Consider the following 26,580-nt stretch of genomic DNA (forward strand, 5'->3'; position numbering starts at 1 on the left):
AAAACAATTAATTCCACAATATGTGAAACCACTGTGAAATAAGAATGGGTGTGCACAAAACACTAATACACATTCAAAACACATGCTTTTTATTTAAGTGTGAAATTGATGGGCTATAAAAGAAACACTCTCGGTCTTATAATATAAACTACTAGGTAGTTTATAAATACAGTAACGAGATATGAAGATTCAGTCTAAGGGCTAGTTTATACTAAGATCCTAAAAATAAATATTCTAACTTATGAATCAAAAACTACGATCAATTATTGTAATGTAAGACAAAAAATAGATCCCGACTCTCTTTTGTCCAGTTTTGTGTCTAAGCTAGTCTACTGGTTCTCTTTATTGTTTTGTTTCCAATTTCATTGCTTTCTGATCTTTTAATTATTTTCTTCTTCTTAGGGTTCTTATACTCTTCTTTTTCTAGTGGTTTAAAGTGAAAGCTTACACAGTTGACTTGAAATGGTTTCCCTTTTTGAGATCTTCCTTCCACCATGAGTGCTCTCTCTCTCTCTCTCTCTTTTTTCCATTAAGAGGTAATATGGTGTTTAAGAGCTCCAGATTTGGAGCCAAACTGCCTGGGTTTGAATCCACATTCATTCACCAGCTGTGTGATCTTGGGAAAATTGCTTATGCTCTCTGGGCTTTGGTTTTCTAATCCCTAAAATGGGTCTAAAAATACTTCTTGCCCATTTAACAGTTTGTTGTATGGAATAAGTGAGGAAAGATATCTACAGAACTGTGAAGTTCTTTGCAATGTGTGCGATTTAAGTGCTATTATTCTTCCAAGGGCCCTGAATTTATAAAATGTGTAGAGTGTCCATCAGGGATAGTCTACCTTTTGAAAAGCTAACTTTGTTTAAATAACACATTACCAGTAGCGAGTAATTTATTGGGGTTTTTGTTTATTCTCCATTTCTCAATGCATCAATTGAGCATCAATGCGCAATATGGGGTTGTACTTAGAGAAGGAAAATGAATTTATCCACTTATAATGTTGATGACGTCTATCACCCAGTGAAGGTATCCGTGCCAGGGTGTGCAATTTCAACCCACAGGAACTTGAAGAAGTCTCCACTGCATGCCTTTTGTATGACAAGAATTGATTCGTTATGAATTATCCTTGTTAGCTAATTAAGCTCCAGAAATTAATGCATTACTAACCTATACCTCTTCTCTTTTGAGAAGAGGTATTGATTAGTGACCTGGTAGATATATTGTTTCAACAAGGAACAACCTACAAAAGCAAAGACTTCACTTAAAGCAATGGCTACAAGTCCAGATGCCATGCATGATTTAAACAAACAAACAAACAAACAAACAAACAAACTCAAGGAGGACGTGGTTGTCAGAGATTTCCCAAGATGTAGTTTGGTTAGTTTTGTGCTGGATGTTGGGCATGCCGCTTCTTCTGATAACTTCAGGCAGAAAACCGGTTGGTGCTATCAGAAACCTGGACCACGTTTGAATTCGCTTGAGATTTTGTCTTGCTAAGATTGAGTTTTTCCCCACCAAAGGGTTGTGATGGCTGCGAAGGAATCCACATAGAAAATGTCTGCCACGGTTTGAACAAGCCGTTTCATCTGCAGCTGCTCGGTAGATAGGCAACCACGCAGAGCCTACCAAGCGAAGCGCCCTCGGAGGGTCACATCATGTGCACAGCCAAGATTCGTGCTTTGGTTCCAATTTTCCCCAACACATGGCATCTTCGCCTTCAGTGGGGGACTATGAGAGAAGTAGCCGGCGGTGCAGAGAAGGGACGGATGGGAATTAAAACGAGGCAAGAAGTCATCCACTTTCTTGAGCACTTACTCTATGCCAGGTGCTGTGCTAGGTAAGCCCACTACGTCTTATTCTCCTCTGATCAACTGAACAAAAGCAATCTTAGAAAAGCCTTTCAGGATGAACAATTATTGGAGAATTGGAGGTTACGAAGAGGAGCTCTTTGGGACGGCCGGGATACAAGGCACTAAGATGTGTCAACGCTCATTTTGAGAGCCTTTTGACGCATCTCTTTTCCTCTCCTTTATGGGACTGCAGGGCTCTACCTCATACAGCCAGTCTTCTTCACTGCTGTGGGTGCACACAAATCTACATAGTCATGAATATATAAAGTCTGCAAAAACCTGTTACAGGATAGGTTTTAGCTGTTTTTTTGTTTTGTTTTGTTTTTTTAATTTTATTTCCTTTTGCCAAGACCCAGTTTGGAAGGGAAAATACTGCTGCTTTGGTGTTTCCTCTCATTAAAAGACTCCACGGAAAAGAGTGTGCTAGAAATTTATAAACAAGTGCAGCATTATGGGTCTAATTAGCTGGAAGAATACCTGTATAAATGGAATCTGTCGGACACAATAAGCTGCCCTCCCCCCACTTATATAATAATCCTGGCTTTCAGAAGACTAATCACTACACACCATCTACACAGCATCTAATTTCCTCATCAAATTTCTCTGCTGGGTTTAGCCATGCTTGTCAACTTCCCAGCTCCCTCTTCAATAACTGGGTTTATTCTTAGTGTCTCGCCAATAAACATTCCTATGAGCAAACCCATGAAAGAATGAAGTCCAGATTTCTTTATCGCTCCCTCTTTCAGGAAGGGTTTTCTGCTCAGACTCCTGGGAAAGGTCACAGGTAATTTCGGCTGGTCACTTTAGGGTGGCAGGATTGCAGCGAGCACATTGGGGCCTTTTGTTTAAACGGCTGCCCGACCACCAAAGGTGACCGCAAGCTGCAGGGAGACCGTTTAGAAAAGCGAACCGGCAATCGTGGAAGCAAGTCCGCCCAATTCAGTCTCCCTTTCCGCACAAATTAAGTTGCTCATGTTCCCCGTCCGGACAAATGTGGCTTTCTGAGGGCAAACTTATCTTCCCTTTTGCTTAGGTGCTCTGCATTGTTTTGGGCTTGCAAGGCATTTTTAAGATGACTCATTGTGACAGAGAAAATTGTCATGAGTGAACTGAAAGCCAAATCCTTTTCATATTAATTTCATCCAAGGAAAGTTCATTTACATCTTTCCCGCAGAGTATCTCCAGAATCCTGCTTTGTAGAGTCTCAGAAGAGAAGTGGGCACCTAGCTAGTTGTGTAAATGCGGAACGACTGGGTTGGCTGTTTCTAAAATAGTATTGGCGTGAGGCGCTGGAAGGATGGAATTATGTCCCCTCCCCCTTCCCCAAAAAGATATGTCAGAATCCTAACCCCCAATGCCTTGGAATGTGACTTTATTTGGAGGCAGAGATGGTACAGAAGTAATCATATGAAAATGAGATCATTAGGATGGGCTCGAACCTAGGATGACTGGTGCCTTATGAAAAGGGGAAACTGGACACACATGGAGAAGTTGGCGTGATACGGCAGAGGCCAAAGATTGCCAGCAGAGGACCAGAAGCTAGGAGAGAGACGTGGAGCAGCTTCTCGCTCACATACCTTAGCAAGAAGCAAGCCTGCTTCTACCAGGGTCTTGGACTTCCAGCTTCCAGAACCATGAGACAATACGTTTCTGTGCCCCTCCGTCTGTAAGACATCATTATGGCAGCCCTGGGAAGCTGCTTTCCTTTCCAATGATATATTCCAGGGTATTAAAAAGTAATTTTTTTAATACCTGGACCTGAAAAAGCATCCTATGCCCACAAATAAGTCAGTAGCAGTTGTAGAAGTAGAGACTAGCAAGATTCTGCTATGACACAAGCTTCTTCTTGAGCAAGTTAGACTTGGTCTCTCCTTCCACCTGTTAACTCCACTGCCTAAGTGTTTCACCGCCCTCCAACACTAGTAAAACCCCTAAGCCAGAGTTTCACAACCTCTGTGCTATCACCATTTGGGGTCAGATGATTCTTCAGCATGGGCTGTCCTTTGCACGTTGTAGGATGCTGAGCAGTATCCTTGACCTCTACGTACTAGATGCCCATAGAGCCATCCCCCAGCGTTGGGACAAAGGCTGCGGACGGGTTCCAATATTCCATGAGAGGCAAAATCCCCCACAATGGAGAATGACTGCTCCGAACACATTTTCAGGAAGCGATTGCAAACTTGTAATGAAAAAAAAAAATTTATAATTGATGTCCCCTAATCCCCAGTTTTCATGGCCTTCAGAGACTTTTTCCAAAACTTAGTAAATGAAATCCTTGTTTTATTCACAGGCAAACCAATCCTATGCAATCTCATTTACTAGCATTTACCGAGGGCTTCTCACGGACATCCTAAGTTAGACCGCAGGTTCCTTGCCATGTGCATCTTACTCAATTAGCCTCGGAAATCTACCTCTTTGTATCCGGGAGCTCTTACCTAAGAAATGGGTCAGTCTGGCAACCGTCATCTTCCGCTTGTCCTGAGGGTGAAAAGGAAAGTTTATGTGAATTAACATCCTTCCTCTCAAGAGGAAAGGGTGGTCTTCCGTGGTTATGGGGCACCTTGCCAAAGTCAATACTCAGTAAATATTTGTTGGATCAATGACAGCTCTTGTTCATCAAAGACAAGAAATAAAAAGTTTCAGGCAAAACATAGGACAAGCTTATTATATTGGTAAGTTCATCTTAAGTGAGTGAACTTAATCTTTTCTTTTTATTCTACACTAGTTTTTATACTATATGTTTTCAATCCCGAAATATGCATTTGTCCCCCAAAAAGAAAGTTTTTCCTCTTTGTGGGGGGAGGTGGGTTTGCCTTGTGTGGAGGGTACCAGTATTTACCATCCCTGTACATTATCACAGTGTGATATTTAGATTCCAGACTCTGGATTCAGATAGACATGAGTTTGAATTCCAGATGCAACAGGGAGCGCCAGTTCCTTGTCCCAACACAGCTTCAGGTTTTTTATAATCTGTAAAATAGGAGTAATAGTACCCGATAAAATTATTATGGGATGAAATAGGGTAATGCTTGCATAACACTTAGTTTGGATAAAAGCACAGTTACTGTTAATTATTGTTTTTAGAGCTGGACAATTTCCAAACGGATCCATTTAAATGTGTTCTTCCCCTAAATCTTTCCAAATGACCCAACTTTGTTGCTGCAGAGATACTTTCCATGGCTTTCCATGATAACAATATACAAGCGAAAGTTTTTCTAAAATAGGGGTTAGCAAACAGAGAAGCAGGCAAAAATATTTTAATCTTTGTCAGACAGTCTCCATTTCAACCACTCACCTCTCCCGTTGTAGCTTGAAGACAGCCGTAAGCACCATGTTACCAAATGAACATGGTGGTGTTGCAATAAAACTTAATTTACAAAAACAAGGGACCAGCTGGGTTTGCCACACAGGCTGTAGTTTGCTAATGCTTATTCTAAAAAGAACAAACAGTTTTTCCTTTTCACATGTCACTACCCAGGCTTTGTGTGTTGGTGCTCCATTAAAAAAATAATAATAATAATAACTCCCAATATAAACCACGTCTTATCCTCTTTCCTTAGCAATTAAACTGAGCTTATAATTTGTGAGATGAAATCAAGGCTGAAAACATCATTTCACTTCAAGATTGGGCATGTGTGCCTCCACAGATGCTCATGGGTGTGTCTGATTTAGCCCTTCTCCTGCTGACTTTATCCACAGGTGAAGATGGAGTTCCTGGGGAGACCTCCCATGATACAGGAAGCACTATGACAAGAACTTCATCTCAGACATCACAGTGGCCTTAAGGACTCAGTGCCAGGACCATCAAAAACACCTAAGATTTTGTGCCCAGTTTAGGTTTACAAGTCTTTGCTCCCCTGTGGTCCAGACTTTGAGGGTTACATAATTCAAAGAACAGAGTCCAGCTTACAAAAGTCATTTCTAAAAACAAAACAAAACAAAAACAAAAACCCTCAGTCATTTATTTCAATTTTTAATAACATTGAGGGGATCTGTAGGGCAAAGTATGTCTCTTTAAAATCCCACTTTTGAAGCACCTGGGTGGCTCAGTGGTTAAGAGTCTGCCTTCAGCTCAGGTCATGATCTCAGGGCCCTAGGACGGAGCCCCACATCAGGCTCTCTGCTCAATGGGAAGCCTGCTTCCCCCTCTCCAATTCCCCCTGCTTGTGTTCTCTCTCTCTCTCTCTCTCTCTCTGCTAAATAAATAAATTTTCAAAATCTTAAAGAAAAAACAAAATAAAATCCCACTTTTGCCTCACATCTATGTCTATGTTTAATGTAGTTTATTTTGAAAGATTTCTTAATACCACTTGCGGTTGGACAACAACACTCAGACCAGGGACGTGAGATCCCTACTTTCATGGTCAGGATAGTCTCTGCCTGACAAATTCCCCAAAACAAAAGCCCAACCCTGGCATTTGTACCAGCTGTCATCTTCTCCTTTCTCCTTCTGGGTTGCTCATTATAAAGCCCAAATGTTAGGCTGGTAACAAAGAAGGTAGTCCAGAGAAAAAGCTAGGAACCTCGTGAATAATTAATAAATCTTATAACAAAAATAGGACGTGTCTTGATTACGATGCTGTGCTTTGAAGCCTTAAATCAGTATTCAAACAAACTTCAATCCCTTTTGAGAAATGAAAGAGTGGCTACTAACCCTAAGGCAGAGAAGAAAATGAGATGTTTGACAAGAAGAATGTAACAACCACTGCCACCATTTATAATTTGAAGTTCCTTCTAACAGGTAATTTGTGGCATCTACAGTGTGGGTACACTTTTCTCTTTCTTAGCAATACCAGTTCTGTTGATGTTCAAAATCTAGATACCATTTGTACAGAACAAAGGTGTATTCATTTTCTATGGCTGTGTAACAAAGGACCACAAACTTCGTAACAAATGACCATAAACTTAGTAGCATGAAGTGACATTCCTTTATCATTTCACAGCCTAACTGAGCTCCCTGATCAAGGTCTCAACAGACCGAAGTCAAGGTGTCAAACAGGGCTGTGAGCCCACAGAGGGCTCTGGGTTCTCTTCTGAACGCCCATGGCTGTGACTCAACTCAGTGCCTTGCTGCTATAGGACCGAGTCCCGGCTTTCTTCCTGGCTGTCAGCTGGAGGTCTGTCTGTCCCAGCCCCAGAAGGGCCCTGGCATTCTTGCCATGCAGACTTCTCAGGTGCCCTCTCCTAGCATGGCACCTAATTTCAAAGAGAATCTCTCTCACAGAGAATTTTCTTTCACAGAGAATCTCTCTGACCTCAGGGAGGGCTTTAGGTTTTCTTTTAAAGGGCTTGCTTAATTAGCTCAGACCACTCCAAATAATCTCTCTTTTAATTAACTCAAGGTCAACTGATTAGGGACTGTCGGTGCCCCAGCGGCTTGTAGCGCATGCGCGGTGATGCTTCTGGGCTCCGCCGTGCCCGCTTGTTGCCTCGGCCGCCACTGCCTCAAGCCCCGGCCGCCGGGTGGCCACGGTGCCGAGCTGCTCCAGCTGGGCCCTCGGGGGGGGCCGGGTGCCGCTGGACTTTTTCGGTGCCCAAAAGTAAACACGCCATTAAGATGGCGGCTGGATGCGAGCCAGTAGGCGGAACTTAGGATTTTGTATCTATGTGGCTGCGAGTGATTGGTTGTGCAACCTTGGTATATATAGACATGCACGGGCAGGGGAGAGAGAGATCCCAACAGCTATGCAGAAATAAAGATTGCTTCGCTGAGGTCTCCTGGTCGTTCTTGCTGGCGAGAGCGACAAGGGACCTTAATGACATCTTCAAAATGCCTCCTCCTCTGCCATACATAACACGAGGTAATCTCAGGGACGATATCTCATCATATCCACAGGTCTTATCCATACCCAGGGACAGATTCACCAGGATGTGTACCACAGGACACAGGAATCCTGGGAATCATTTTAGAATTCTACCCCCCACTATGGAAGAGACTGGGATGACGACAATCCATCCCAAACTACCAAAGATGTATGCGTGTAGAAGTATGCGTGTGCGTGTGCCACACTCCTATCCTTAGGAACCCACTTCTCAGCATGGGCTCCCCCAAAGTGTAAAATCCCCCACTTAAGATCCACAATGATGACACAGAGTATTTCTTGTTTATTTATTAAGACTGCGGCATAATGGGCACCTGTGTTTCCCGCTTCCGCTCCATGAAACAAAGTGAACTCTCGAGATAACTCTCTTGATAGGGATGGGAAACCAGATGTGCCTTTCAGGCAATGACTTTCTCTTGCCTGGAAAACTACAAAGTGAATTTGAAACCACGGGCAACACAGTGGCAGTCACATGGATAAGATTAAAAAAAAAAAAAAAAGAGGAAGAACAGACACATCAGGAGACTGTAAGCTGTTTTCTAAATTCAGAACCAGTGGAATATTTATGTTGGCAGCACCCCGTCACTCGCAGCAGGAGAAGATCCGACAGAATGCACTCTATACATAACCCATGCAAGCCCCAGATCAAGAGGAGAGTTATTTGCATAAACAGAATCCTAGAGACCATGTCGTCGCTGTCTTGCTCTTCCTCCTTCCTGCCTCTCTCCCTTGCAAGCCAGTGGTGTTGAGTTTCCCTGGGCTACCTTCCATGAACATCAAGGAATGCAACAGAGATGAATGTTACATTGACACCAGCAGTGCCACCACAGAAAACTGTTTGTCCACTCTTTTCATTTCTCAGTCCCAGCAAGCATCTAAAGACTTTGCACCTGTTCTAGTTAGCCCTGGCAGATGCAGTCTGTATTTATATTAATAGAATGATGTTTTCATGTTTTCATAACAAAATGGGTGTGCAGCAATTGTGGCGCTCCCTTTGGATGCTCTCACCAGCGCAGGACCGGGGGAGGGGCAGCTCTTACATAAAGTCCCAGGGCAAGGGTAAAAGACTCACAGATCCCAAGCTGAATCATCGGGACAGTTCGAGAACTTTTTCAGGGATGACCAGACTTGAGTATTGGAAATTGAATCAGATACTCGCGTAAGAGGAAAACATGCTGGATGTAGATGGGCTTTTCGTGGGGGAGTTTGGAGCTATGAACTTTTTTGTATTCCATCTCCTGTTTCTGTAATTTGTGTCTTATCTCCCCAGGGTAGAGCTGAGAACTGGTGAGATCATACTTGGCTCAATTCCTGGAAGTTTGTTTTGAGTCACCAGTGTAAATATTGCCCACCCAATCTGTACATTTGCACAAATTAACTGAAACCAGCTACCCATTCCTTTCTCGTATTTGGATCTGTTGATTAACCCTGACAGCTGTAACCTCATTAGTCCAAGCTCTGGCCATAGCAAGGCAGCTGTCAAATCAGGAGGAAGTAGAAGCTGAAGTCTCCTCTACAGACCGGACATACTAAAATCGATAGGTGCTCTAAAAGGTTTCAATTATGATTCTAATTCTAATTTATGTGGTGCAGTGGGCTTCTCCTACACCCACAACATAGGCCTGACCTCAGTTGTTGATGAAGAAAGCAGAGGGACTCTTACAAAGCAAGAACATGGGTTTTTACCTATGTAAAAACTTTCAGATCTGGATCGGTTGAAAATGGGTTTTTAGCATGCATTGTAACACAGAGACATTTTAATATATTTTAAGATATAAACTCCTAATGTATTTTTTGGCGTGAGAGATTGTGTTAGTTTTGACAAGAGGCCAACAGGGTCCTGACTATAGAAATAAGAAAGATCCTGCAGCTGGTGCTCGCTGGAAAAGTAGAGATAAAAAGCGAGGAAAGAATTAGAACACACTCCAAGAAGAATGTGGTTTCCCTAAATAGAACGCAAAGTCCTCTGAGTGAATCCTATTCTCTTCCATAAGACTGTCTGAGGAAGGGGTACAGAGGGAAAATTCTTAGTAACTATTCATTAGAACCTTAAAGTTCAGGGAAGGAGATGATTTTCCATTCACCCGTGTTGAAAAGGACAATGGGGCTGGTCAAATGCAATGTGTGAACTGCCCTTGCGGTATTCTCACTATGAGGAGATAGCATGGCGGAGCGGAAGAAGCTGTAAAGGATAAATCTGGAGACCTCCCCTCTAGGCCCTGTTCTGCCACAGCCCACAGTCAGGGTTTTAGACCTTTGCTCTCTACAGATCTCGGTAGACTCCGTCATAAAATAAGGAGGTTGACCTGATGATTGCAATGGCCCTGTCCATTTCTAGTGATTGAAATGACCATTTGCACAAACCCATTATCATAAGAAGTTACTCCACCATTGCCCAAGGTGGATCCAACCACAAGTTTCTCACTTGGGGGTGATTTTCTTCCACTCTTTGCAGTGCCCTTCAGGGTATTATGCAAACAGGTGCTGTCCTTTGGCACCCCCTGGTGGTGTCTATGACTGTTACATGAGCCTTCACCATGTGGCCCTTGAAAATAAGGCTTTCTGTAGGAATCCAACTGTAGCGCTCAGACTGCTCTTCACCAAAGAAAAAAGTAAATCAACACTCATTGTTGTGACATTACACTTTTTAGTCCACTGCTTTTTAGAGGCTTAGCTGAGCATGCTGATTTAAAAAAAAAAAAAAAAAAGCCTCATTAGTCAGGTACTTTATTGACATAAACACTATATAAGGGCCAGCCCACTTCAAGTTGAAGGATTTACAAAATAACAAGGACTTCTACTTTCATTATTGTGAGGAAATAAGATTGATTGTATAGGAAGTATTCAGGTATTGATTGGAAGTGTTTGCTTAGCACATGACCAATTTAAATTGCCAGAAATACTAGATTAACTATATCCTGATGTTTCCTAAATATACACTGAGATAATAAGAAAGCACTGAAAGTTTACTGGGCCTTTCCTCCAATTTAAAAATCATGTACAGAGAAAATTCTGTAATTCAAAATCCAGTTAATGTGAAAAAATTAAGATGATTTTTTTGCTCTTAAATGACAATTAAATAGATTCTAAGAATTGTGAGTCTTTAGAAATCAAATCCATTTGACTGATCTATTTGATTGATTCTATCATGATTGATCTTCAATCATGATAATCTCCATTTAAGGTAGCAATTCCATTCTATTTCCCTGATCACATCAGCCCCCCTCTTTTTGCTCACAATTATATCCTGTTCCTTTCACTTTGAAATTTAGTAAAAAATTGTCTTTGATTTACTGTAAAAAGCAAGTAAAAACATTTTAAATTGAAGTGCCAAAAGTTATGACTACCCAAAGAAATTAAGCAAACACAGGGTAAAAGAAAATGGGAAATCTCACAAAAGTTTAATTATTCTAAATTATGTTGACTACATTGACTCTACCATGTGTTAATGCTAAGTACTTTCAAGGCTAATTCATCTCCGTGTATTTAGTTTGATATGATTATAGCAACTATAACGGTTTCCAGGTAGGGTAAGGGGGGAAAAAAAAAATAGTCACAGGAAAGAGAAAAGTCAATATTCCCCTAAAGGAAAAAAACATTTCTTTGCCATGTTTACTTGACTCCTTCTGGCAAAAGGCTGTTAGGAGTTGTACCACACAGTTCAACCAGAGCTTGTCTGCAGAAAAAAAAAATAATAATAATAATAATAAAATAAATTGCATCTCAGAGATTTGGTTTGGAAAATCTGCTTTTGTTTCCAATGCCTTGTCTCTTCTCAAAGACGTTTATAAGCATTTTCCAAGCTCTTTACGAGCATTCTGCCTGCCTCTCCACGCTCCTAAATATCACCCTCAACTCCTGATGGCCAGCCACGGTTTCCAGCCTTGGCCAAGGAATAAAACATTGGTTCACCTCAAAGGCTGCCATTAAATTTACCTCATTTATTGACCAGCAGGAGGTGCACCCACCCTACTGGGGTCAACGTTAGCTATAATATTGCGGAGCTCATTGGCGCCCCAGACTGCTACCCTGTTTAATGACTGTTGGGCCCCATGGGCCAGGTAAATTCTACTGTTGACATATTGGTGGCAATGCCCTTGGAACACCTTTGATCCATTAGTATACTCTCTCCATTTAGGGATGTATTTTACTGTGTGTTGAATAAAAATAACCAGATATGGAAAAGTGTAGGAAACAAAGTGAGCGCCTACTGGAAGAATAAGCTGTTTATACTTCTTTGCAGTAGATACCGGGGCCTATGAGGACATCAAGTTTCAGGAAAATAAGGCTTGGAGAATGGCACCATCTGGATAGAACCACCACAGGTCCTCTGTTGCCCTGGAGGTGGGCGGTACTGAACGGCCCAGGACGCCGCCAGCTCACTGAAAGACCAGCTTTCACTGCTGAATGACCTTCGAGCATGCATTTCTTTGCTTTTCCTCATCATCGCTTTACCATTCTGTGAAAGTGTGAGCTTTCTTAGCACAGTGACTGTGTTTAAAACAACTTGGAAGGCTTAGATACACTGTTACCTAGTAAAGAGAGTGCCTGGACTATGGGTTTATATTTTTCCATCGGCCGATAAAAGATCATACCCAATATGGGGGGGGGGTTCATTTTGTTTACAAATTAAGGGCATAAAACTGTGCTAGACGGAAAAGCCTGGATATTGGAATGATCACTGTGTCCATAGACTGTCAAATGCTCTCAAGCCATGATCCCTTCCATGCTCCCATGTCCCCTGCAGAGCATGGCCTGGCCTGGGTTGACCAGGTTCAATGGTCAGGGTTTCTCAGGTTGAATGCTGATTCAGGCCTTCTCTCTCTGCTGCCAATAATAGTTGGCTGTAGTGCCAAATTTAGTGGTGGTTTCTTATGATGTGGATACCTGTCCAGCAGGGGTTGGACTGTGACCACAAGCCATCTTCCTTAAACCACAAAATAGCTGTCAGAGGGTAACTGCTGATCGTCATTACTTGCCAGGCTCAGCAACCTCCAAGTAAGGGCCTTGCACATCCCATAGCGATTCCACTGAACGGCCCTCTCCCACCACGAAGCCAATTTTGTCAGGACGTAGAAATTCCTTGGGGTAATGATTCAGTGTTTGAGTTTCAGTTCTTTAAAAAATAAACAGACAAAAAGCAAACAAAAATCTCCTGCTCGTCTCTCCCTTATTGATCAGGTCTTCTTATTCTGGCATTAACGATTTTCTGTTTCATGGCACTTACATATTTTACGGTCAGCCACATTCAACTTTTTTGGTCATCAGCGGGGACTAAATTTTAAAATAAAAAAACAAATTATACTCATGAATTGCCTTCCTGTGAGAGCTGAGAATACTTTTGAGATATTGTTCTTACGGCCTCTCTTTTTGTAGGCTGAGTCCCATCTTCCTCTCATTTTATAGAAGAAGAATGTAGGTATCTATTGTAAGCAGTACAGTGCTAAGAATGCCATACTACTTTAAAGGTAGTTACAGGGCAGAAACAGGCAGACAAACAAGATCAGAAAGATCATGCATCGCTACAATCATTTCATGATAGGTTAAAACCTCTATTCTCGAGTTGAGTCCAGCAGACTTGGACAATATGCTTTAGGTGAAGTGTTAACACAGACAGCAGTTTACTGTCACTAAGGCTGACTTCTTGGAGGAAATTTCCTAGAAACCCCAGATTGTAACAATTTCTCTGTTTCATCTCTTTTTTTTTCTTTAATTTCAATTAGCCAACATGTAGTACCTCTTTAGTTTCAGATGTAGTGTTCAAGGATTCATCAGTTATGTATAACACCCAGCGCTCATCACATCACATGCCCTCCTTAATGCCCACCGCCCAGTTACCCCACTCTGTTTCATTTCTTATAAACTAAAAGCGTTGTCCTGCATGCTACTACTTGGAAAGCATTATTCTTTAATCCATAAAGTAGATGTAAGCTCTTGGTAGTAAAAATGTTTCAAATAATGAACCAAATCCTAATATTTAAATATAATTGCACAGATATACACACACACACACACATATATAGTATGTGTGTATGTGTATGTGAAAGAAAACAGTCAAATATCTTCATAATTAGAGTGGTTCTTCACATTTGGCGTCTGAGATTTAAAGCGCACTCACTGGGGCTAGTCAACGAAATTTCTCCCAAAGCGAGAAGTAAGACAATTCATGATTTAGAAGCTGTTGGACTTCTTTTGCCAGAAATCAACAGTCTTTACTTAAATAAAAGATGTAATTTTTTTTATTAGAATAGGCTTGAATCTCTATGATATTTTAGCTCAGACCCAAAGTGCGCAATTTTCAAACTTTTGTACACAAAGCAACTTGTCTCCATGAGATTGTAGAAGATGTTAGAGTCTTGGAACTGAGACACCCTGGGTTTCCTATGATCTCATTCATCATACAGGACAGGACAATGAGGCCCAGTGAGATTGAGCGAACTCCCCAAGGTCATGCAACTTGAGTTAAGACCTTACAACTTCTCCATCTCACTTCAGCAGCTCGCTATTTCAACTCTATTGTAAAAACCAAAATACTGAGATTAGTCTACCCCTATATGATACCTATCTGGCTTCTACTCTTGCATCTCCCATGCAGAAGCCCAGTTCAAAAAAAATACGATCAAGCCCACTGGTTCTATAAGCTCCCAAGCTTGTTTTCTGTAAGCCAAGCTATGATATCTACTAAGTACTAAAATGTCTTACAGATAGACAGCCACAAAAGTTCTTCAAAGTTCTAAGCCAAATAATAGATGTTTAATCTGCACATTGTGGAGGAACAAAATAGGAAAATAGGTCAAGTCGCCATAGACCAAACCAGACAATAAGAAAAAATGTCCTGTGTGTTTGAGGACTGAGAGTAGGCTCCAAACACCCTCTCTTGATCCTCTTCTAGTTTTACCAAGAGTGTCTTGGAAACAAGTGTGATTTAGAATGAAACGCAACCAGTTTCTGATAATCCTTTCAACTGCTCTATTTCCTTGGACACATTTTCAAAGTATTTAAATAAACCCCCACATGCAAATTATGTTCCCGGAAAAGAAAGCCTTCGCTGGCAAGTTGGTATTCAGTTTTTGCGGCCATGGCATAGATACACAATGTATTTTTAACATTCTTGTTTTGTTCTTGTCCTAACTGACACTAGCAATTTGAGAAATGTCGAGGGCGTTACTGAATATAAATTTGAGGAAAAACAGCTCTTCCAACTATATTGTTAGGAGTAGGATGAATATTCAATCAAAGATGATTCAAAAAGTTTGGATGATGTATGTGGCCATATACCTTCCTGAAAACAGACACGTCCCATGATTCTCTCCTCATGATGTGGTATCCACAAGAATCACACTGCAATTTGCAGCCAATTGTGTTCTGAATGATAGAAATCTGCCCCACACTCATTTCGAAGTTCTTTTTATAGATTTATTGAATTTCAGAGCTAGAGATGATAGATGAACTATCACATTTTGGAGGGTTTTGAGGACAAAACTACTTGCCTGAAGTCATAGACTATGTTCTAGCTTTATTTAAAAACCCAGATTCTGAACCCTTAGCTGAGAAACCATCTCCCCATTCTTAAAAATGATTAACACCATGTCTCCTGCTCAGGTTTTCTCTCGTGCTTATATTTAGTCATTCATTCTTAAATCCATTCCTGTCCCCCGCTTCCTTTCATAAATATATATTTAACCACATGCCAAACATTATGATGAGCTCTAGAATACAAAGAATAGAATATGGTCCATGGCTCAAAGAACAGGTTGCTTACAGACAAGACTTGACATAGTAACCGATGGTTCTAAACTCTTAAACTGGTTTACATGGTCCTCTACAATCTGACCCCTAACTCATCTCTCTAGCTACCCGTCATCTTCCTCTTTGCTCCAAACTTATTAGATTTTGGGGGCTCACTGAATGGGTTTCTCCCACCTGTGCCATCACATACGGCCACTTCCTGGAAGGTTGTTTCTCCCCCACGCTCCTCATTTGGTTGGTGCCACCTCATCCTTCAGGTTTTAGTCTAAATACCTGTTTGAAGGGAATTCTTCGAACCATAAGACTGGACTAAGTCTTCCTGATAATTTGCAAATGTTTGCATAATGCCTCTCTTCCTTTCTTGACATGTGGGTTCAATAAGAACAGTTATAAATAAATAATATATCCTTTCTTTTCTTTTTTTGAGAGAGAGAGAGCACACACACATGCATGCAGAGGGACAGAGGGAATGAGAGAGAAAGAATCTTTTTTTTTTTTAAAGATTTTATTTATTTATTTGACAGATAGAGATCACAGAGAAGCAGGCAGAGAGAGAGAGAGGAAGGGAAACAGGCTCCCTGCTGAGCAGAGAGCCCGATGCGGGGCTCCATCCCAGGAATCTGAGACCATGACCTGAGCCGAAGGCAGAGGCTTAACCCACTGAGCCACCCAGGCGCCCCAGAGAGAAAGAATCTTTAAGCAGGCTCCACACTGAGCACAGAACCCACTGCAGAGCTGGATCTCACAACCCTGAGATCATGATCTGAGCTGAAATCAAGAGTTGATGTTTAACTAACATATTCGTTCTTATATCCCCATTTATCCAGTTCAGGAATTGGCACCCAGTATAACTTCAGTACATACCTACTGAATAAAAGAATTTGTTTAGCATATAATAGAAGCACAAATGTAGTCAATTCAATTCAGTGGGTGTCATCCATATGTACTTCTTTTGAAGGCTTTGGCTGAATCTCATAAAATCAAGTAGATACATGTCCTACCAAATTTCCCATCTTCTGTTCTGGTAAAAACAAAAACCAGTAAGTAAGACCAGTATTGATTTCTACTACCAATGCCACAATTTTTTTAATAAATTTTTTTTATAAACGTGGATGACAACCTGATCTTAACTAATAATAGTCTTTATCTCACTTTATATGGACATTCACGTTTTGCCTCCGAAATATCGATGTCATTAGTCTCATCTCACCTTGTGTGAATGTCAGTGCTGCCTCAGAAATGTTCGGTTTTGAAGCTCCCCAAGGATCATATCATTTCTCAATTTGAAACATGCCTGGTGTCAAAAATTTCTGAGAAGGGAATATGAACATGCCCTAAGGTACTATCTTGTGTTTGTGAAAATTATTCCATCAATGCTAGCTCTTTTTTTTGCACTACTCTCCTTGATTAAATTCTTTCCCTACTGAGAACAACAGAAGTAAGATGTACAGAATTTTAGAACCCCAAAACTCCAGTAATAAGGCCACTCAACATGGGCTGTCACTGGAACCGATGTTGTCCTGGATCCTTAATACAAGACATGGTCTTAAAGCTCCATGTTTAAAGTTTGTAGGATTGGTGAGGGGACGTAATCTTGCCAAACTCCTGAAGATGGAGGGAAAAAAGGTCCCTTGAGGCCAAGACTTTGTCCTGTGTCACATAGCAAGTTTATGGCTGCTCTATGTCAAGAAAACAGTCGTTTGGTTCCTTGTTTAGTGTTCTCTGGCCCCTACCAAATTATACCATTCAAAAAGCAAGGTAGAAATATAAAAAGTAGAACCTCAATGACCTGGAAAGCAAAGGAAATTCTATGATAGCCTCATTCCTTGTGTTTTCACAGGAGCACACTTCTGCACCCTAAGCATGACCCCCAGGCCTCAAATGTTAGGAACCAAGCAGGAACACCACTCCTGTGGATCAACTGTGGACCAAGAGATTCATGAGCAATGTGACAATGACGGGAACCTGGGAGCCAGGGGGTGCAGATGTGATCCTAGACCCTGAAAGAGCACAGAGTGGGTGGGTCTAGAAGGAAGTTAGGAAGAAAGACTTCAAACATTTCTGAGATAACACTGTCATTATCCCAGCCTGAGCCCCAGAAGCTAAAATTAGGACAAAAAGAAATGTGTAGCTAAGAAGAGTCCCATCCAAGGAGCTCCCAAAACGGTCAGCTTTAACAATGAATACATGAAACATGGAAGAAAGACTTTTAGCAGGACAGATAATAAATTTGCAAAGCCTTGTTTTGAAAATGTGGGAAGAATAGTACTGAATGTCTCTGTGTTTAGGAAGGGATTTTAGCTAGTAAAAAAAAAAAAGAAAGAATTATTTTTAAAAATCTATGTATTTTCTTGAGGTAATGGTGACATGTGGGTGAGAGGTGAGAACTCTTCCACTTTCTAAAAACAAGAGTCATCTTGGAGCTAAAAGAGAGAGAATGGAAAACGCCAAAAAAGACCTGAAGTCTAATATAACAGAAACACCATTAAGTGTCTGTAAATGAACCCAAGCCCCTGCTGACACACAATAAGAGAGCAAGCAAGAAATGTTGCTGCCCAACCACTAGAAATGGCTAAGAAAGGATGAACACCCGAATTTCACGCAGGAGTAATGACTACAAAACAGAACGTCTTTCAAGGGAACCAAATCGCACCTGTTACGTTCACTTTTCTCTTAGGGAGGTAACCCACAAACAAGGGAAGTGATTTCATGAACACTCTGGGTGGATTGGCTCGAATGCTTTACAGTTTAGTGGATTATTAGTCAAGGGAAGTCTCGGCGCTAACCAACCAATCACTGTGGAGGGAGGTCCCGGGGCATCTTACAGGGCTCTGTTCTCAGCTCTGTCATTTTCCACATTCCTATTGGAGGATGCAGGGATGAAGGTAGCAAATTTTCATTTGCTACAAAGTCAGTCAAATGATAGAGAATAAATTATTCTCGGCAGAGGAGAAATATGGCCTAGAGCAAAACAAAAATGTCTAGTGGCTTCATTGGCTGAAGTGACTGGTAAATGCAGCACTCCCCAAAAGGTGTTCATGCCTCCTTCACAGATACAGCAACCCTGACTGAGGGAGACAGAAGCCTACCCTGTGCTACTCTGACCAGACATTCCTAGGAGTTGTGCTCAATTCTGGGAGCCATGCCGTGCAAGAGAGTAAATTCAAAAGACAGACAACTCCAGTGAGGAATAGAGACAGTGCTCAAAATTATATTAAAGAGTCTGAGAATATTTTACCTCAAGAGTGGGCTTCAGTAGGATGTGATCACCGACTTCAGATAGGCTTGCCACATGGAAAACGGATTATTACTCTATGGGACCCAAAGTTCAAAACCACAAGGACATAAATTTTGGTTCCACGTAAGCAAGTTCTCCAAGGAAGAGAATCATATTGCCTCCTTCTATCTCAGAGCAGGCCACTGAACAAATCCCCAACTCGATGTAAAGTATCCTTAAACTATGAGTCAGGTTTTGAGCACCAATTAAGAAGGATGGTAGAGAATCATATCTCAGTGAAACCAACAACTGAAAAAATGTTGCTGAAAGAAAAGATTGTGTCCTTTTTTCTTTTCATATGAATATACTCCACTGAGTTAGTATAAAGACATGAAACAAAAGTGTTACTGAAAAGTGGGCAAAGTTAAAAAAAAAAAATACTAGTCTTTAAAAAAGTGCTTATGTTCGGGCGCCTGGGTGGCTCAGTGGGTTAAGCCGCTGCCTTCGGCTCAGGTCATGATCTCAGGGTCCTGGGATCGAGTCCCGCATCGGGCTCTCTCCTCAGCGGGGAGCCTGCTTCCCTCTCTCTCTCTGCCTGCCTCTCCGACTACTTGTGATTTCTCTCTAAAAAAAGTGCTTATGTTCTTAGGGTTCAACTGTATATACCCTCGATATGGGAACTAAAAATGTGAAGTGTGACCTGTACCAGACCACTGGGGAAGAACGGGATGGTTACTGACCATGGTGTTTGTCAACCCATTTCAACGACACACAAAACCAAAGGTTTTAATCTACAAAAACGTAAGTTCAATAAACCCTTCACCCTAACTCCCTCTACACATAACTCTGAGTTATCTACACTAAATCATATTTAGATTTTGGCAGGCAAACTTCTTGGAAATAAAATCATTTTCAAAAGCCCTGATTTTTCTATTAATCTCAAGGCATGAATGGAATTTTTTTAATGTCAGCCGAAAGTCCACAGTGGGAACTTAAGAGCAACCCACACATTTCCTTTCAATGTATATATTAGAAGGGCTCTGTGAATAAAAGCATAATCTAAAAAATTCAAAAAGGGTGAATTTTTTTAAAAAAAATAGAGGAATGAAAACAAGAAAGAATCTGCTCTATTGCTCACGCTTTCAAAATGAGACAACAAAAAAGCCATTTATTTAACACGCAACGGTCTATCAAAGAATGTTTGCCCAGGAGGTATTTCTCACCTCCCTGTCAATTCTTAAAAGAAAAATCCAAGCTCCGCCATCTTGTCCTATCTTGACATGTTTTCAGATTGTGAAAAATGACACAGGGAAACGAGAGCAGCCTTAACCATTATTTTGTGACGGTCCAGAGGATTTAGTAATTCTTGGTGGAAAACATTATGGAAGATCCATTAGATAAAGAACAGATTGCTTCATTTCTGCTGCCTCAGGATAGGACCGCAATCAACTGGCCGTATTTCCCAGGAAGACAGGGAAATACCTGGGCAGAGCCTCTTCTCCTAGCAGTGTTTTCAGATGTCCAGAGAAGTCTCTGAGGCGTTCTGGTTGGCTAACAACGGGGCTAGTCTACAGGGCGGGGTGTGCAGACATGGGTCATTACAGATTGGCTTACACCTACAGAGCAGAACTATCCACAATCCCAGATACGCTGTGTGTGCTCACAGACATGTTCTGTGGTAGCCAGAAATTAAGGGAGATAAAATTTATGGGATGAATGTGTGTCTTCTGGAATGACTAAATTTAGAATTTTCCACAAATATTATCAAAGTTACACGATCTGCACTACTGCTCCCCAATTAAGAGTAAGTTTTGTGTTTCTTTGTTTGAATGATATTGCCCTTCGTCTTTTTTATTTTTTTAGCAGAATGAGCCAATAATGATAAAAATACAATAATTACCTCTCTGCATACTATATATTACTAATTACAGTAACAATGATGCTTCCAAGATATGTTAGTGAGGTAGTGGTTCCTAAACGCCAGTCCGGACTGGTGGAAAATTTTTCCAAGAACATGCCAAAGTTTTTACCAGTAAATTACAAAATAAGAAAAATGAGAAGAATGCAATGGTTGATTAAAACAACGGAACTTACTCCAATTACAAGTTTGTCATTTATTCTGATATTGTGCCATGCGTATTCTCTTGGTATTAAAGAAACATCCCTCTAGGACTAGAACGACCATGAGAGGGTGGGTAAGATATGCTACTGTTTTGTTGCCTGAGGTCTCATACAGCCATAGGGTGACATGTCTGGAAGCCAGGCAAACCGACATGCCCCACTGTACCTCAGTGTCCCCATCTGAAAAATGGAGACTGAGGAAAGCACTCTCCCCGGGGGTGTGAAAAGTCATGCGTTCCTATTGTGCTATTCTCCAGGAATGCCTGACATAGAGGACGTTCCATATAAGAACGACTAAAGATATTCGTGTGTTTCCAAATCCTGCAGCCGGTGAATGGCAGAGCCAGGATTCCAACCTGTACAGTTGGGCTGTGTCTAGACCCTTTACCTGCACGCACCACTGCTTTAGAGTCACGCCGATTCACACCATTAAACGCAAAACGAGTGTGAGAGGCAACCACTAGGTTAAGGCATAACCAGTTTCAAAACTATCCGGGATGGAGGCAGTCAGCCATGGAAACGGGTAGTTGCCTTGTTAGCAACTAAAAAACTAAACATATCATCTGGATGGGAGGAAAAGAAGGGAACCAGGTGGGCTGTGCTCCCCAGGGGTCCCAGCACTCCTGCAGCTGTTGTGTGGGGTTAAGAGGCTTAAAATAAAAGCCCGCACAATTGTCAGCCTGACCTAGCCCTGTCTCAGGCCCTGCAGGAGACAACATGTTCGTAGAAGGAATATGCATCAGCTGGTTTTTAAGAACTCTAGATTTAGCATTAGTCATTGCTTTGCTTCTAAATGTTCTAAGTTTTCCAAAGAAGCTGTGCTTCTCAAAAGCATACACACACACAGCATTTTCAATCATCATCAAGGCTCCATTTATAAGAAGAGTAAGGAAGCATGTTCCCATCAATACAGAAGGAAGGAAAAAGAGAGATTTTGAGGTTTTCTGCCATCCTCTCTTACTTCGGCAGCTAACTGAAAGAAAAAATGATGGAAGCCTTATAGGTTCCTGGTCCCACATCTTGCTCTGTTTTGTCCATTACTTGCATTTCATTAGCTCAATGTAAACATCCCTGCTCTTGTTGCTGCCCGGTTAGGAAAAACTATTTAGCCTTCCAGGAAATCACCAGCACTTTGTACTTGTATCTTGATGAGTGAAAATTTGATGGAAGAATGAACCAGCAGGACTGAGCGAGTGTTTGGGGACCCATTACATGTTGCTATTTCTACAGTTGATCATGCCGGAGAATTTTGCCAATTAGCACGGCCTTCTCAAAGCACCCCACATCAGGAGAGCTGGCTGGCTCGTGTCCTCTCCTGAAGCCTCAAACTCTAAATCCAGCTCAGGTCTTTCATCGCTTGTCACAGTCTTGTAAACAACTCCAACCAGCTGCAAAGGTTTTCCTTCTTTTGCCGGTAACCTTGTTTCCCGTACATGGAAAACACGAGAGATGACATTTTGTTCGGGACTTCTTTTTTCATTAGTTTCTCTGACCAGGGAACCATTGTTACTGAAACAGATGTTGTGGGGTCCAAGAATAACTCTCAGCTGTCAAAGGCAAAATAAGAAACTGTGCCCAGACCACGCAGAACAAATGACTACAACGAGGGGGTGCTCGAGACCAAACAAGAGAACGAGTTAGCACTTCATGTTAGCAAGTTATGTGTTTGCACAGCCTGGACATGCCTAACAGGGCTCCTGCATTCCCCTCTCTTACGAACAACCAGCCCAGAGGGCAGGTACAGAGTGAGTGCGAAGCCTGCCCCTCCCCAAATGAGAACACAGAGATTCACACTCAGGAACCATAGTCTAGCCAACTCACCAACTGGAACTCAAAGTCCCTCTCCCACACTCTTACCCAGTCTGTAATATTAGGCAGGTAACTCCACGTAAACTAGTTTCATGTTTAGAATGACAACTAGATTTTTTTTCGGGGGGTGGGGGGGAGTCAGTAAACATAAAGTATAAATGCAACATGGGTTTATCAGAGTTGTATGCTAGTCAGCATTTTAACAGGCTTTCTGAGGAGAAAAGTCCTAATTGTCGTACTTTCCAGTTTCCAAGATATAAGCATTCCCATGATGATCGATTTCAAGCTGTCAACATGACATCCCCAAGCAAAGAGATGGGAAGAGATGAGTAGTGTCATATGGTCATATAGTGATACACAAACACACACAGGAAGAAACACCGAGAGCATCAGTAATTGAGAGTTGTAGTAAAATAATTACCAAGTTATGATAGGAGTATTTATTGCCTTTGTTCACAATTCATGCAATGGTACATTTCCATGATTTAATTGTTGGTAATGACTGTGCTTGACAACGGTTCCCAAGATTCCTGAAAATTTAACAACAGGCTCTCGTATGCCAGTCGAAGCCAGCTCTGCGGCATTGCAGGCCACCATCACCATAAGAACAGCTATTTTTTTAAGACTTTTTAAAACATTTATTTATTTTAGAGAGAGAGAGAGAAAGCAAGCAAGCAGGGGAAGGGGCACAGGAAGAGAGAATCCTGAAGCAAACTTCACGCTGAGCAGGGAGCTCAATGCAGGGCTCGATCCAAGGACCCTGAGACCATGCCCTGAGCTGGAATCAGGAGGCAGCTCCTTAACTGACTGAGCCACCTGGGCCCTCCTGCATGACCAGTGAATACTGTTCCATTCAGACTGCAGTCCTCAGTCTCGCAGGATCGACATCATCTGAGAGCTTGTCGACCCCCACCCCCCACAGTCCTGACTCAGAATCTGCATGTAACAGAATCCCTAAGTGGTTCTCCGGGCACAGTAAAGTTTGAGAAGAACTGAGCTAACAAACAGCTTGAATGGATGCTAATTTAGGGAAATAAATATATATATACACACAGATATATAATTTGTTATAATTAAAAATTAGTGACTATATCCTTAGAGCATCACTTTTTTAACTGCGAGAATCAAGAAAAAAAAATTTTAAGAAAACCTCCAATAATCAAGATGCTTCAAGACAGCTGCAAAATCCATAACGTCCCAAGACTTTTGTTTGAGTAATTCTGGATAAAATGTGTGTTGGCATTCCTGCAGCTTTGGGAGTCAGAGATTCTGCTGCTCAAACTTTTGAGTTCAAATCCCAGCTTTCTGCCAAGTTTGCCAGCAAAGGAACAGTGTAAAAATTATTAAACCTCTCTATATCTCAAATTCCTCATCTATATAATGGGGGGATCTTACTAGTAACTACCTCCTTGAGTGGTTGTAAAGAACAGTGAGATTCAATTGTTTTCCCTAGCACCTGGCATCCAGTAAATGCCCAGTAAACCTGAGTAACTAGTACTATTTCCTAGAGGCGAAGAATTCCAAACTATTTTATATGTATCAACCCTAAAATATGTTTAAAAAGAAAGACATGCTTTCCTTGGTATGCCATCTAAAAATTCTGGTTTTGATCAGAAACTTTTATACTGTCCTTAGTCCCTAAGATTTATAAGGAAATAGAGCAATGAAAATTACTTCTAAAATATGTCCAAATTTCAGAGTGATTTGTCCTAACTCAGGGAGTCCCCTGGGGTACTTCTGGGAAAGGGTCTTTAAAAAGACTCAAAGTAGGGTACCTGGGTGGCTCAATGGGTTAAAGCCTCTGCCTTTGGCTCAGGTCATGATCCCAGGGTCCTGGGATCGAGCCCCACATCGGGCTCTCTGCTCTGCGGGGAGCCTGCTTTCTCCTCTCTCTCTCTCTCTGCCTGCCTCTCTGCCTACTTGTGATCTCTGGCAAATAAATAAATAAAATATTTTTAATTAATTAATTAATTTAAAAAAATAAAAGATACTCAAAGAAGAGAAGGCCTCTTCTGCTCAACTCTTGTGGAGGCACTGCCTAGAGCTCTGTGTGACAGTGACCTCAGGGGCATCCAAGATGGCAGAGAGAACAATGGAAGGAACCCAAACAGTGGGGATGCCAGGAGCTCCTGCGTCCAAACCTGAACAACTGGGCCAGTGCCACTTAAGGACTTCTGTCCTTTGTGATAACAAGTAGTCCTTAATGTTTAAGTGAGGTGAGTTTACTCTTCTTTCATTCACAGGGACACATCCGATCTCTTGCAAATCTCTTTAGGTTAAACTGAGGCTCGAACTGGTAGCAGTTTGTGACAGCCAGGCTTCACAACACCCGTGGGTTTCAGGCCGGCTTTTTTTTTCTTTTTCTCTTCCCTTCTTTTCTCCTCCTCTCTCCTTTTTCTTAGCTAAGCTCACAGTAAGTTTGACCATTTCAAATTTTTCAGACAGTCAACACTACCTATTTGTGTATGCAACATGTCCAATGGTATGACTGCAGCCAAAAATGTCCCCAGGAAGCTGTAGACAGCCAAAGAGGCATTCAATTCCAAATTTTGTGCTTTTGAGTAGATTTTCTCTAAGTAACCATAGGGGAGACAGCAACTATGGTATAAAATTACACCAACACAAATCCAAAAAATTACTCAATTATGAAAGAAAAATAATACCATTAAACTGGCTGTTTGGTATCGTGTAGGGAAGAAAAAAATTGATTTATTTTCTAACTTTTGCTACATCCAGCCAATATTGTTGGTATAACCAAACTTATTTTCCCCCCTGAAATATGCAACTCCTGGAAAATGTATTCAGCAATGACTTACAAAAATAAGTTAAATCAAAAGAGATCTGATCAGGAAAAAAGAAATTACTACAAGTGATTTCAATGCAGGGAATTGGTTACACAAGTGCTAGAGAACCTAAGAAACCAAACTTGTGATAGTGAGGAAACCCAGAGCATAGTTACAAAAAGGAAGTCATTGCCATGCTGGGCTGGATACACAAAGGGAAAAGATGCTAGTGGAAAAACCATTATTGTTCAGAAAAAACTGGGGTGCCTGGGTGGCTCAGTGGGTTGAGCTTCTGCCTTCGGCTCAAGTCATGATCTCAGGGTCCTGGGATGGAGCCCCACATCTCTGCTCAGAAGGGAGCCTGCCTTCCCTTCTCTCTCTCTGCCTGCCTCTCTGCCTACTTGTGATCTCTCTCTGTCAAATAAATAAAATCTTTTTAAAAATTTAAAAAAAGAAAGAAAGAGCGAGCTGGAGCAAGTAAGTCTGGTGGAAGCCAGCGCCACAGGGGAATCATTGCTAAGATACCACCAGGGGCCCAGAGCAGGCTAAGAAATACCTACTCTTCTCTCTTTTGCCAGCCTCCAATCCTCCACCAGAGGCTCCCACTGATCAAAGCCAGCCAGAAGCCAGATATCATGGAAACCTGGGAACTACAGCCTACAAGAATCAAGATCAAAGCTGAGTACTAGAAGAGTAAGCCATGGGTCCAAGAACAATGGACCAAGGATCCTCCCAAGGGCTTCAACTCCTTGTAAAGAAACTAGTAGTTTAATTTATTATTGCGTTTTCTCTCAATTCTCTTAAAAGTGTTTCAGAGGAACATGAGGGTCAAAGATACTTTTATTCTACTTTAGTGGGTCTTCCAATCAACATACATAAGAATTAGTTAAGCTTAAAGATGATAGGGACTACTCTAACTCTTTAAAAAGAAACTTCAGTACTGAGACCATTTTAATTCAGACACCAACTTCCAAGTTGGTAGATGGGCTTGAAAATGAAATATGGGCAGAAAATGGGCAGACATAGAGCACAACTGAAAACATACATCTACCCACCCACTCTCATATTAAGCCAAAAGAAGAAGGAGGAGGAGGGAAAAGAGAAAACCGGAAGGAAAGAAGGAAGGGAGGGAGGGGGGAGGGAACTGCATTCAAATCAGAAATATGTTAACTACTATACGAGTCACAACATGGATATCAGTAATGACCATTTAGCCTTCGAGCATTTTGTCT

At 41.6% G+C, this 26,580-nt stretch overlaps 1 long non-coding RNA gene across 1 annotated transcript in view; it reads right to left on the reverse strand.

The window, feature by feature from the left end:
- Positions 1-3,421: 3,421 nt before the first annotated feature.
- LOC116588439 overlaps positions 3,422-26,580 on the reverse strand; it is a 30,877-nt gene continuing 7,718 nt past the window's right edge. Inside the window, exons 2-5 of the long non-coding RNA XR_004284943.1 lie at positions 4,687-4,817; positions 4,283-4,325; positions 3,896-4,026; positions 3,422-3,511 (exon numbers count right to left, since the gene is read on the reverse strand). This is a non-coding gene — a long non-coding RNA (uncharacterized LOC116588439). The remainder of the gene's footprint in view (positions 3,512-3,895; positions 4,027-4,282; positions 4,326-4,686; positions 4,818-26,580) is intronic.

Source organism: Mustela erminea, chromosome 4 (genome assembly GCF_009829155.1).
Source record: "Mustela erminea isolate mMusErm1 chromosome 4, mMusErm1.Pri, whole genome shotgun sequence".
In the NCBI taxonomy this organism is placed as follows: Eukaryota; Metazoa; Chordata; class Mammalia; order Carnivora; family Mustelidae; genus Mustela; species Mustela erminea.